The sequence below is a fragment of the Quercus robur genome, chromosome 2 (genome assembly GCF_932294415.1).
Source record: "Quercus robur chromosome 2, dhQueRobu3.1, whole genome shotgun sequence".
Taxonomy (NCBI): domain Eukaryota; kingdom Viridiplantae; phylum Streptophyta; class Magnoliopsida; order Fagales; family Fagaceae; genus Quercus; species Quercus robur.
In genome coordinates, this window is record NC_065535.1 from 57,001,384 (window position 1) to 57,013,772 (window position 12,389).

Sequence of the window (12,389 nt, forward strand, 5' to 3'; positions counted from 1 at the left end):
CTTATGTAAAATGAAAATATGACTAACAATAACAAAATTCTAATTCCAAAATTTTAGAATCGATTTTGAATCTTCAATATATTAATTAAAGTTGACTATTTTATAAATAAATTAAAACTTTGATTTTTCACAAAGAAATAACTATTCTTCTCCCTGAGGAGAAAGTATAACATTTATACTTTCTCCTCACTAAGGTTTTAGATTTTTTCTTTTTTCTTTTCTTGTTAGAAATATGAGCATTGATGACTGAGCAGCAAAAATTGTCCTTTTTGTTGGGTGAGTATGTCTCATCTTGGATTGAAATTAGGAGTAGTGCTACTTATGCAATTTATTTTAATTGTTAAAAAGTGACTTTCAATCTTAATCATTTATTTTTAAAAAAGTGAAAAAAAATCTGTGATGAAAAATGATGAATTGCACCCTCCGTCTCCCACGCTGAAAATTAGAACGTGTTTGGGGTCTTTTTGGTCAGTTGAAAGTTGCAACGCGTCGAAAATTGACTGAGTTTTCTTGATGACCCGGGTTAAGTTGGAGGAGCCGAATCCCCCTACTTGCATCAACATACGCAACAACCGTATGAGTGACCCACCAGTCACCCAAAAAGGCGGTTTGTCAAATGTCAACTGAGCAGTGGTGTTTTGTCGGTGCCTTGGAATTTGAGACGTTTCGTCCTGTCCTTCGGAAACATCCAACAAAATGGGAACTATATGATCCATTCTTTTATTTTTAATTATTTCCTGCCAAACGTGCTTCAGAAAAAAAAAGATTAGATGGCCAGGAACGGATCTAAGTACCTTTTTATTTTTTTAGATGAATATTGATGGTAAGTATACGGTATACCTTTCATTGAACAATTTCACGTTTGCACCTTTTGCTGCACATGCATGCGTATTTCACCTTTTCAATTTATTCAGATAAAATATCTTTCCCCTTTCTAATTATTGGCATTTTATTATTATTAAAATAGACATTTTAATTCGTAAATCTAATCTAATCTATATGTAATTACAGCAAAAGCTTAAACCCAGGCTATGCCGTGTCAAAATTGAAGTTTTCTACGCTTGAAATATGGCGGATTTGTCAATTAATTTGAGATTATATTGACTGATAAAGCCTTGGTTAAGTCAAAAATTGTATGCCATGACATGTCTTGATGAGTTGCATGACCTAAAAAAGGTCATTAATTCCTAGAAGACTAACTTAGGTCTAACAAGTCTAAAAAAATAAAAATAAATAGTGAACTATTCGTGTAATTTTACATTTTAAGAATTGTTGAGGTCCATTTTGGTTAACCAAATTATGAATCCGTTTGGATACCACTAATTTTGCTGAAAACTGAAAATACTGTAGTAAATAATTGAAAAACGCTAGCTGATTATTTTTGGGTCTGACTACTATAGCTCAACTGAAAGTATTTAAGGGTCGCGTTTTTTTTTTATTTTTTTTAATTTTTTCTCCTCTCCCACCCTAACGTCTGTGTTTTCGAGAAGAGAAGTCCACACCCACCAGAGAAATACATGAGGAAGACAATTTGGTCCGACGCCGGCAAAGAGCTCAGAAGAGAAATCCATGAGGAAGACAACCCTGTCCGATGCTAGCGAAGATCGGGTTCTTCCTTCTATAAACCCATTTCACCCTCTTCCCCAATTTCACTCCTCTCCCACCCATGACAATACTCCTTGAAACTTGAAATAAATGGCAGTTGGGAACTAGGACACACATGAAAGAGAAGCTGAATTAGCCTGAGCTCAAAAACCAAAAGCAAAAAAAAGCGAAACCCACTTCCCTAAGGTGAGTTTTCTCAACAAAAAAAAATCACTATTTTCTATCCTATTTTGTTCGAATTTCAGTTCTTGTTAATGGGTTTCTTTTCATGTGCTAGAATTTAGTTCATTTGATTTGATAGAGTGCAGTTTTGCCCTCTCTATTTATTAGTCACTTTGCCTTTTTACAAAGTTTTGATCTTTAGGCCACGTTTTGATTGATTGAATCGCTAACAGTCAATCAGTTAGCAATAGTAAATTGGATGTTGTGAATGTGAATCTATAGCCTAGCTGGGGGTTCAGTTTCTAGGTACTGCACTTGAACTTTCTTGGTTACTGTTTTTGTCATTTTCTCCACTGAGCTGAGAGAGGGCACCCTTTGATTTTTACTTTACCACTTTCTTGGAGAATGTTTGGTAAAATTTTGATTGAATATTTGATCTTTCAATCAAAAATTGAGATTGTTCGCTTGGGAAGTTGGTGGTTGTTGAATAAAATTTACTACTCTAGCAATTTTGAATGTATCCCACCATTTTACTATAAATTTCTCTTCAGACTATTATTTATTAATGGTGAATTTGGAATGATTACATAATTCCAATGGTGCAAGGAACTTGTGGGAGAGTAAAGTTCAAATAAAATTTGAAAAGAGATGGGAGATTTTTGTAAATTGATGATAGATTAAGTTTATAGGTTGCAAGGATAATGCCAATTGTTGATTGCTAGGATAGTACCAATTGGTGCCATGTTCTTATGGTGCAATGTAGTTGCTAATAAATAGACTTTGACAAAACAATGGTGGCCTAATTGAAACCTTTTCCTAGAATCTATTAGGGCTACACACACGTCACTAGGAAATATAACAGGAGGTCCCTAAAATATGTTAACCAATACAATGGAGCTAAAGTCATTATTACATCTTGAACCTGAAACATATACATTTTTGTTTCCTAGCTAGCTCTACTCGTGGTCCCAAAATATTCCAACTTCATTAGTTAAGTAAAATAGTCCTAGCATCATCATGATTATTACTATCAAAGAGCTTTTCAACATTTGACTTGTATTCATATTGAGATCTATAGGTAGCAAGTACCATACCCTGCAACAAGGTGCAACCAAGGTTGGTTGCTTGTAGTTGCAGTCACTGTCATATTCCCCCTAGGTGCATAATGCTTTTAGGATTTTGAATAATAAAGCATTAAATATATCTTAAACTGAACTGTTGACAAAGTCCCTAATATATTAATCTTGAACAACAAAGTGTTTTAACTTGACCTTGATGGCTATACTGCTACCACTACCATTTTCCATTAAGCTCTTAGGCCAAAAACAAAATGGAATCGAGGATAAACACAATGAAGAGGAATCAGGCCGCTAGACAATTTAAGATGTTTTAGCCCATTATCAAGATAGGGGCAACACTTGGCCCATGGCCTAGGGTACTTAAACCTACTACCATTCCCACACGAGTGTATGACATCACTTATTAAGGGTTTATCCCATTGCCTACCAATAGGATTCAGATTAGTTGACTATGCCAGTACCTTGAGCATAAGCTACGAAATGAAATATTCATTCTAATTATGGGACTCAGCAGGCTAATAATCAAAAAAGTAAAATGAAGGAATTAGACTTTCTTAATTTATATAATTTATGAAGCACTCAAAAAAAAAAAATTTCTTTTAGCCGTTGACATGGAGAGTTTGTTCTAGGTAAGAAACTGTTAAGAAGCCCTTTTGGGAGGAGACATGTTACTGATAAGAGAAATTGTTGTTCCAATTGTAAATATTTGTATCAGCAATCCTGTGAAAGTTCAATGAAAGAAGATTAAACATGCAATCCAATTAGCCCAAAATAAACATCACACTTACAATCAGCATAAAAAGATAAATAAGTCACCAATTAGAATGCGAGACTTAAATAATGCTCCGAAGTAATAACTCGATAAGTCCGAGGTCGAATTCACAGGGAAAAGGGAATTGATTAGCAAACCATAAGAGAATAAAACTAAAATAATAAAGTTTAACTGAAGAGATTTTTGATAGTTTAGTAAAGGTAATTTAAATTGAGAGAAAATAACAATATATTAAGGCATTAAGGCTTAGGGATCCACACACAACACATCTATTGGTAGTCTTAGCAATATTTATTTTATAACTCAACTAAAATTCATACGAAGGATGATCTTAGTCGGATGATTTAACAATAAAAACTCAAGAATTAATTGTCTAAGATAGTTTCATGCAATTGATTGATTTTAGTCAAAACAAAACTAGTGAATTAGTTCACAGGGAATACTAAGCATTTAATGTGCTTAGAGTCTACAATAAATCAAAAGATTATATAGAACTAAACACCTTTCTAGACGAGTAAAACAATCAAAAACATAAAAATATAAGCATTAAAACCAATAAATAATTGTTAAGAACATACTAATAAAATGATTGGGTTTCACCCCTTGTTTTAGCAAGGCTTCTAGCAAGCCATAACACAAATAAAACTCTAAAAATTGTAAAAAAAAAACTTTAAGAAGACCTAAATTATGTTCTACGGCAGTGTTCCTCTGAATTTTGTCCTAAAGAGCTTTTAAATAGGTCAAGGAATCCTATTACAAGTTGAATTCCCGTTTGGAGAAAATTCAAGGTTTTTAGGCTTTACTTAACTGACATTTTTGGCCCATTTAACTTCAGAATTCGGACTTTTGGTAAACTACAAAGTTGTAACCTTTTAAGTTAGCTTTCCAGCCCAATTTGAATCATCTCTATTGAACATCTGAGCCGAAATTTATGCTCCAAATACTAATTGGTGTGCAAGCTGGAATCCTAATCCGAATTGGACTTGGATTAGGTGCAAATTTCTTTTGATTCCTTACTCCAATTGGACTTGAATTTAATTGGGTTAGCCTTATTTGACTTCATCATGGCCCTTGTAAAATTAAAGTCTATTAGATTTCTTCTTTGCACAAATCCACTTATTTAATTTCATTACCCTACGAAAGACAAATTCACGCATTAAAATTTAATTAAGCACAAAATTGATTATTCAGCATTATTCCAAAATCAACTATAAATTGCATGAATTAACTCAAAATAAGTATGATAATACTTTCTAATAATGATATAAATATGCAAAATTCAGCTATTATCAGTTTCCAGAAGTTCAAACTTATATTTTATCCTATCCAATTGTGTATAGCAGTTTAAAGTCTTAATCCCATTTTAATAAATATTCTCTTTGGTCCCTAGCTGATTGTGCTACCTTTTGTTTTTGCTTTTTGAAGCAGATATTGCTATCTTCAAATTAAACAGCAAACTAGCAGTTCAACTTGTTACTAGTGAGATTGCTTATTTGGTTGATGTTATTTAACTTTCTTATTTCTTTAGTTATATTAATTACTTACATATGCACCTTATCCTCTATTTTTCTTTTTCATGATAAAAATATACCAATGTCGGAAACAAGTAACTATCTCTCTAGTTCTAATAGTCATTTATGTGATGTTGACAACTACATCATTAGGACTTCCCTGAAATTTCATACATTTGGTAGGAGGTTTTATAGTTGTCGCTATTAGTCGCTGGTAAGTACCATATCCAAGTATTGGCAAAATATTTGTGTTATGCATTAAAGAACCAATTCGTTGTATTCCTATTTATGTGCTGTATTTTATTGTGCAGGACGATGACCGTGCATGCAAGTTCTTCAAGTGGTTAGACACCAGTATTTTTTGTACGCATGGTGCAGCAACAACACCTATAGTTATAGCCAAATTCAAGCGATTAGAGCATATGGTGGAAGTTGCTAACAAATAGTTGAAGCAAGCACACGCCTTGACAAACATAGCATTCGAAAGGGAGCAGGTTGCAAAAAGAAATGCTGAAAGAGCCAAGGCTGCACACATGATTTCTGAAGAGAAAGTAAAGAAGTTGACAATAGCTCTAGTAGTCTCCTGGGTCATGTTTGTAGTATTGCTTATCTTGTCTAGTAGGTTTGGGGAAGTCGAAATCAGGCAGAGGTGTTTGCCATAATGGGATGTGTATGTATGTAATAATACAGACTTATATTATTACATTTGTTTTGTATGTTAATCGTACAACTTATTCTGTATTGCAAATAACAATTTATGATATGTATGTAGTTGTACTTCTTAAAACAATGGGGAGACGTTTGATGGAGATAATGTTAATGGCCAAGTTGATGGAGATTGTAAGTTCTATTGTTGTATATGTGTCTATACCACAGGATCTTCCTTGGAAACGTCACCCGTCTTTGAACATTTCTTGGACAAAAGACCACTGACAATGCCACCCTTGGCTTTCTTGTCTTGGGCCTTAGCTAATTTTTGCTTACTGAACCTAGTCGTCATTCCTGGAAGGAATAAGACAACATAAAAAATAAAATAAAATAAAAAAGAAGAAGAAGAGAAGAAGACATAAGCTCATGATTTCAAGAAAGGGAAAGAAGCACTTACTCTTTTTCACAACTTCCAAATTCTTCCGAACCTTAGTAGATGGTTCGGGACCTAAAAAATGAAGAAATAAAGATTGGGGAGAGACGAGCTCGTCAAAATTCTTGACAAACTCCAAATATTCCTTTACTTTTCAACATGATGCTGATACCTCTTCTTCAGATGAGGACGTTGGGAAACTACAAACAAAAACACAAGTATGTCACATACCATCGTCACTCATAAAAGAAAAGAAAAACAACAGAAAGACGAGAAAGACGCACTAGACACGGGAACTCCCCAACTATGAAAAAACTTAAGGACTTCATCCAAGTCCATACCAGGGACGAACTCCCAACCACTTCCAGAAACAAAAAAGAAGTTTGGCTTCCAATTTCGGAGAGACGATGGGTAATCGAGTATTAACCTAGAAGCCCTATCCCACGGCTTAAACTCATAATAGCCAGCGTCCTTTGATTTTCTCAAACGATAAAAATGAAGGAATTCGTCCCTCCTAATGACATCGCCATCATTGGTAGACATCCAAACCACCATGCAAGAGATGATGATCCACCAAGAGTTGGGCACTAATTGTGCTAGATAGCCAGGGTCCTTTGATTTTCTCAGACGATAAAAATGAAGGAATTCGTCCCTCCTAATGACATCGCCATCATTGGTAGACATCCACACCACCATGCAAGAGATGATGATCCACCAAGAGTTGGGCACTAATTGTGCTAGAGCAAGATGCAAATAAGAAAAAAGTTCCTTAACAAAGGGATGAACAGGGAAGTGAAGACTTCTAGTAAAATCGGCCTCGTAAAAACAAACTTCATCAGCATAGGAGTGACAGGCTCTCTCCTCGTCACTCAGGATCCTAATCTTTATCGAATCAGGGAACTGAAACATATCCCTGATCTGCTTCTCGTCCTTTCATGTAAGAGAACACGAGATGTTCCAAACTTTTATAAGGGGTGGAAGGAGAAGTAGCCTCTGAAATCACTCGATCATCAAATGAGGATAACCCCGTCTCCAAGTCACTAGACCTAACCTTAGACATCTTTAACGACCTAGCTACCTTAGTAGAATGGGAAACCAGAGCGAATAATGAAGAAAGAACAGACTTGTATGGGCAGTCCTCCCCCACTAAAAGACTGATCCACTTGAGACACTCTCCCTTTACAAACTCGAGTAAACAACCTAGGCGAGCAAAGAAAAAAGCTATTAAAGGACATCAACCCTAATAGCAAAGTAATCTACCATGGAAGAACAGGAAAAGAAGCAGGAGCACGAAAAACTTACCAGGGGACGCAGGACAGAGAAAGGAAGCTTAAAGGAGAGACAAACCCTAGAACAAAAACAGAACAAGGAAAGATTGTAGAAGAAAGGAAACAAGAGGGAAAAATGCAAAATAAATGGCCAAAGCATGCGTGGGAAAATCGAGAAACGTCTGCACGTTGAACGCATCCTGACCGTACACATAGCATCCAACTGCTTAAAAATCAACTTGTCATAAATGCACAGTAACAAAATACGAAGCGTTAAAAAAATATGTTCTCATCTCGTCCAACAAACAAAGATTTGAACAAGGGGGCAGCTAATGAGTCAGAAATTTACGATCGTCATTAACCAAAGGACGATGTCAAGCATTTATTACTCTCATTGATGACAACACGTAACGGACGGAGCAACGATCACAGAATGAGTTGTGAACTTCAGACAAAAATTTTGTAACGCACTAGCCGTTGAACATAAATACAGCAATTCGTTGCCCATTAATTAGGCACTCAACTATGAAAGAGAAAGCACTAGAAACCCAAGGTACAACCAATCACACACACAAATACTCTACGAAAGCACTCTTCACTCTTTTTCTCTCAAGAATTTTTCTCCCCTACTAACTTAAGCATCGAAGGCGGTTTGGCTGACATCACACTAGTGTGTTACTCTTTCACCCTGTTCATTTTGTAGGTTTTCCACCTACAGAGACAATACCATTCACAGCATCGTCCATCCACTACAACGAGGAGCTCAACTGTTGATTTTTTGCATCATCAATATCCATATATGAAAATTTAGAAAGAAATAACAATAGTAAGATGAGTTTATTTAATCAAAACTATCATATACAAATACATATGCGTAAGTTGCAACATGGAAAAAAAAAAAACGAAAAATGAAAAACAAAAAAACAGAAACAAAAATGTGAGGTGCAAGAAGGATTCTAGGGAAAGACTATTGGTGAATATATATATATATATATATATATATAAGTTTTGAAATTTTGATAATAGATTTTTACTTGGAGTAGAATTTAAATTTTTGAAACTTAAATGATAAAGTTTTAGCTAAATTAAATTATAATTAAATCTCATCCCTAAATTCAAGTAAATATATCCTAACAATTAATAAAATAATTTTTAAAATTTATTAATAAAACCTAAGATGAAACTTAAGGGGGAAGAAGCGTGGGGTGCTGTGTAGGATTCCAGATTTTAGTTTAAATTTTTTTTAAATACTAGTATTATACCCGTGCGATGCACGGCTTAATCAAGAAAAATGTGCATACTAAAGAAAATATTTATTAATTTAATTAAAATTAAATAATAAAATAGATAATAAAACTAAAGTAAAGTTTTCTATTAAAAAAAATCATATATAAGTCCAAAATTAATTGAATGGAAAACGGTAGATAATTATGTAACTAATATAAAAGGAGATGCCAAATCGAAAATAACTTCATTAGCATTGGATATGATGAAAATTAAGAAGTGATACCTTTTGGCAATGTCCTGCACACCCATATATATATGTCTATATATATATATATATATATATAAGTTGCTGAGTATCCAACCTGCTAGGAAAAAGCTATAGAGTATAAACCATATATTAGCGGCATCCATACCCACCAATATGAATCAACATAAATCATAGCTAACATATACTAAATTTACAAGACATTAAAATTTAAGATTCAAAATATAATGGGAAAGTCAAATACAGGTGAGTTTTAGTTACCCCTTATAGACTTGTTTTCATGATATTAGTGCAAAAAATAATATATGAAGAAATAAAGACCTAATCACTTGATGCATACTAAAGCTTTAAAAAAGTAAAATTTTCTCATATAATAGAAGTATAAGTGTAGAACATATAATTTTTAATTAAATGTGTGATGTACGGATATATTAGCAATATATATATAAACTGTGAAGAGTTTAATCCATATAATTCTTTAGTTATTCGTGTGAGTTCAACAACAACAATCATTTAACAAAGTATCAAAATAATCATGTGATGTAGCAACATTCATTTAACAAAGTATTTAGGAATAATCAAGAAATTCATTGTTAGGAATACTCTAATAAATTAATCTATTTCTATTGATAAGACATACCTGTAGCATTAATAAAATATTTCATCCAACTTGCAATTGCATATTTAGAACAAACTTTGATTAGAATACAATATTTACAAAAGCAAGCAACAAAAAGCTTTTAAACAAACCACAATGATAGGATGTAATTGTGCAAATTGTCCAAATCAAAACATAATTGTAAGCAAATAAAAAATAAAAAATAAAAAATAAACTTCAATAAACTATGTTAACCACCTAAAAAGAGTTTTTTTTTTTTTTTTTTTTTTTTTTAAGAAGAGAAATACATACCACATATATATGTCTTGGGGATTAGGGGATTTTTATATATTGATGTGAGTTTCTCTTCTCCAAAATTTCCTCATATTGGTCTATTAACAAATGCCAAAACTCTCCTTAAATAGTTCATTAACAAATACTCTTAAAGCACAGGACCATAAGTTGAAACTCGATTGTTATTAGTGTCCAAAATAAAATTTAAATAAACAATTTTAAAAATTTTGTTTGAAATTGTGAGGCCAGAGAAGGAAACCCACAAAAATAATCGATTTGACTCAAACAAAAAGGGTAAATTTAGGTTTAACTAATATAAAACTTTAAATTATAATGAGATTAAGAGTTTTAATTAATTTAAAAATAATAATATAAAGAGAAGGTATATAAATAAAGAATTTGGAAGTGAAGAGAAACCTAAGGCTATAAAATGAAGTGTATTAATTGATAAGAAGAATTTTTATTAAAAATATAAAAAGAATTAAAGTAGTACTTGTAGCAATTTAACAACAAAAATAAATAAATAAACGTGACCAAGTTTTTAATACCTTTGGAAATATCTCTTGTAATTTGTAAACTGACTTGAACCCCATCTCCAATAACTTGTTATCTGCACATAAATTGAAACCAAAAACAAAAAAGATACAATCTTTTTACTTTTTTCTTGCAATTTAATGATTATAGAGATACATATGACTAATTTCAGCCCAACAATCATACCAAGCATTCCCTAACTAAAGTAAAAACCCTAGCTTTCATATACCTAAAACCTACAAAAAAGATACAATCTTTTTACTTTTTTCTTGCAATTTAATGATTATAGAGATACACATGACTAATTTCAGCCCAACAATCATACCAAGCATTCCCTAACTAAAGTAAAAACCCTAGCTTTCGTATACCTAAAACCTAGTACCAAACCAAACCTCTTGCTCTTCTTGCTTTGCTCTTTGCTTTGCTCACCATGTTGAAAGTAAAAACTCTGAGAAATCATCATAGGGTTAAGAGTGAGCTTGAGGTGCGGGGCATTAGAGGATTTTTATATGTTGATGTGAGTTTCTCTTTCTCCAAAAAAATAGATGATATATCAACTTAAAAGAGGTTTAACTAATGTAGAACTTTAAATTATAATGAGATTAATATTTTTAATTAATTTTAAAATAATAAAATTAAGAGAAGATGTGTAAATAAAGAATTTGGAAGTGAAGAGAACCCTAAGGCTAGAAAAAGAAGTGTATTAATCAGTAAGAAGAATTCTTATTAAAAAAAAGAAGAAGATAAGAAGACTTAAAGTAGTACGTGTAGCAGTTTTTTTTATCAATTAAGATTTTTTATCAACTTCTAAATTTATCTTAAAAATCTTATTTCCAACGTATTTTAATTATATCTTTCCCAATTCTAAAATCTCTCACGACTCTACGTTAAAAAAAAAAAATTATATGAATTATAAAATAAGTAGTTGATATGAGGTAAAAGAAGTTTAAGTAAAAATTAAATAGGAAAACACAAATTGCTACTTTATCCAAAAGCAAAAAAAAAGAAGTTGATAAGAACAAAATTTAGGATATATTTTATCAACTTAGAAATTATAGGAGAATAAAAATTATATATATTTTTAAAATCTAAAAATCTAAAAAAAAATTTCTACAATATGGTGAAACCATTTGGCGCAACCATGACGTCTAAGCCCAACTTTTATTATATATAATATGATTTTCCTAGGGAAGGAAGTTAAAAAAAAAAAAAATATATATATATATATATAATAAACTTTTAGTTTCAATAAAATTTTAAAATTTTAATATTTAAATGATGAATTTTTATGTAAATTAAACTATTGTTAATTTTATCCATTAATTTGAGAAAATATATCCTAACAATTAATAAAAAAAATTAATTTAATAATTAATGAGAGTATATGTTTATTAGGAAAAAATTGAGAGAGAGAGAGAGAGAGAGAGAGTATAAATTTATCAACTCCTATGAATCTATACAACATATAAATCCTTCTAATACAAATAAATATGCGTAAGTTGCAACTTGAAAAACAAAAAACAAAAATGTGAGGTGCAAGAGAGATTCTATGGAAAGATCATTGGTGAATATATATAAGTTTTGAAATTTTGATAATAAATTTTTAGTTGGAGTAGGATTTAAAGTAACACTCATTGTTACTTTATTTGAAAAAATTGATAAGAACAAATAAGTTGTTATCTTTATCAATTAAAACATAGATACATGTTGCATGTTTGTTAAAACACTTATTGTTACTTTATCTAAATATATTTATAAGAACAAGTCAGTTGTTATCTCTATCAACTGAAACTTAGATGTATATTGCATATTTTGTTAAAACACTTACTGTTATTTTATTTAAAGAAATTTATAAGAAAAAAAATAAGTTGTCATCACTATCTAAATTTTTTTTATCCAAAATATTGTTGTAATTTGGTGAAGTCATTTGGTACAACCACAACTTAGAAAAAATTGCAACAATTTAGTGAAGTCATTTGGCATAACCACAACT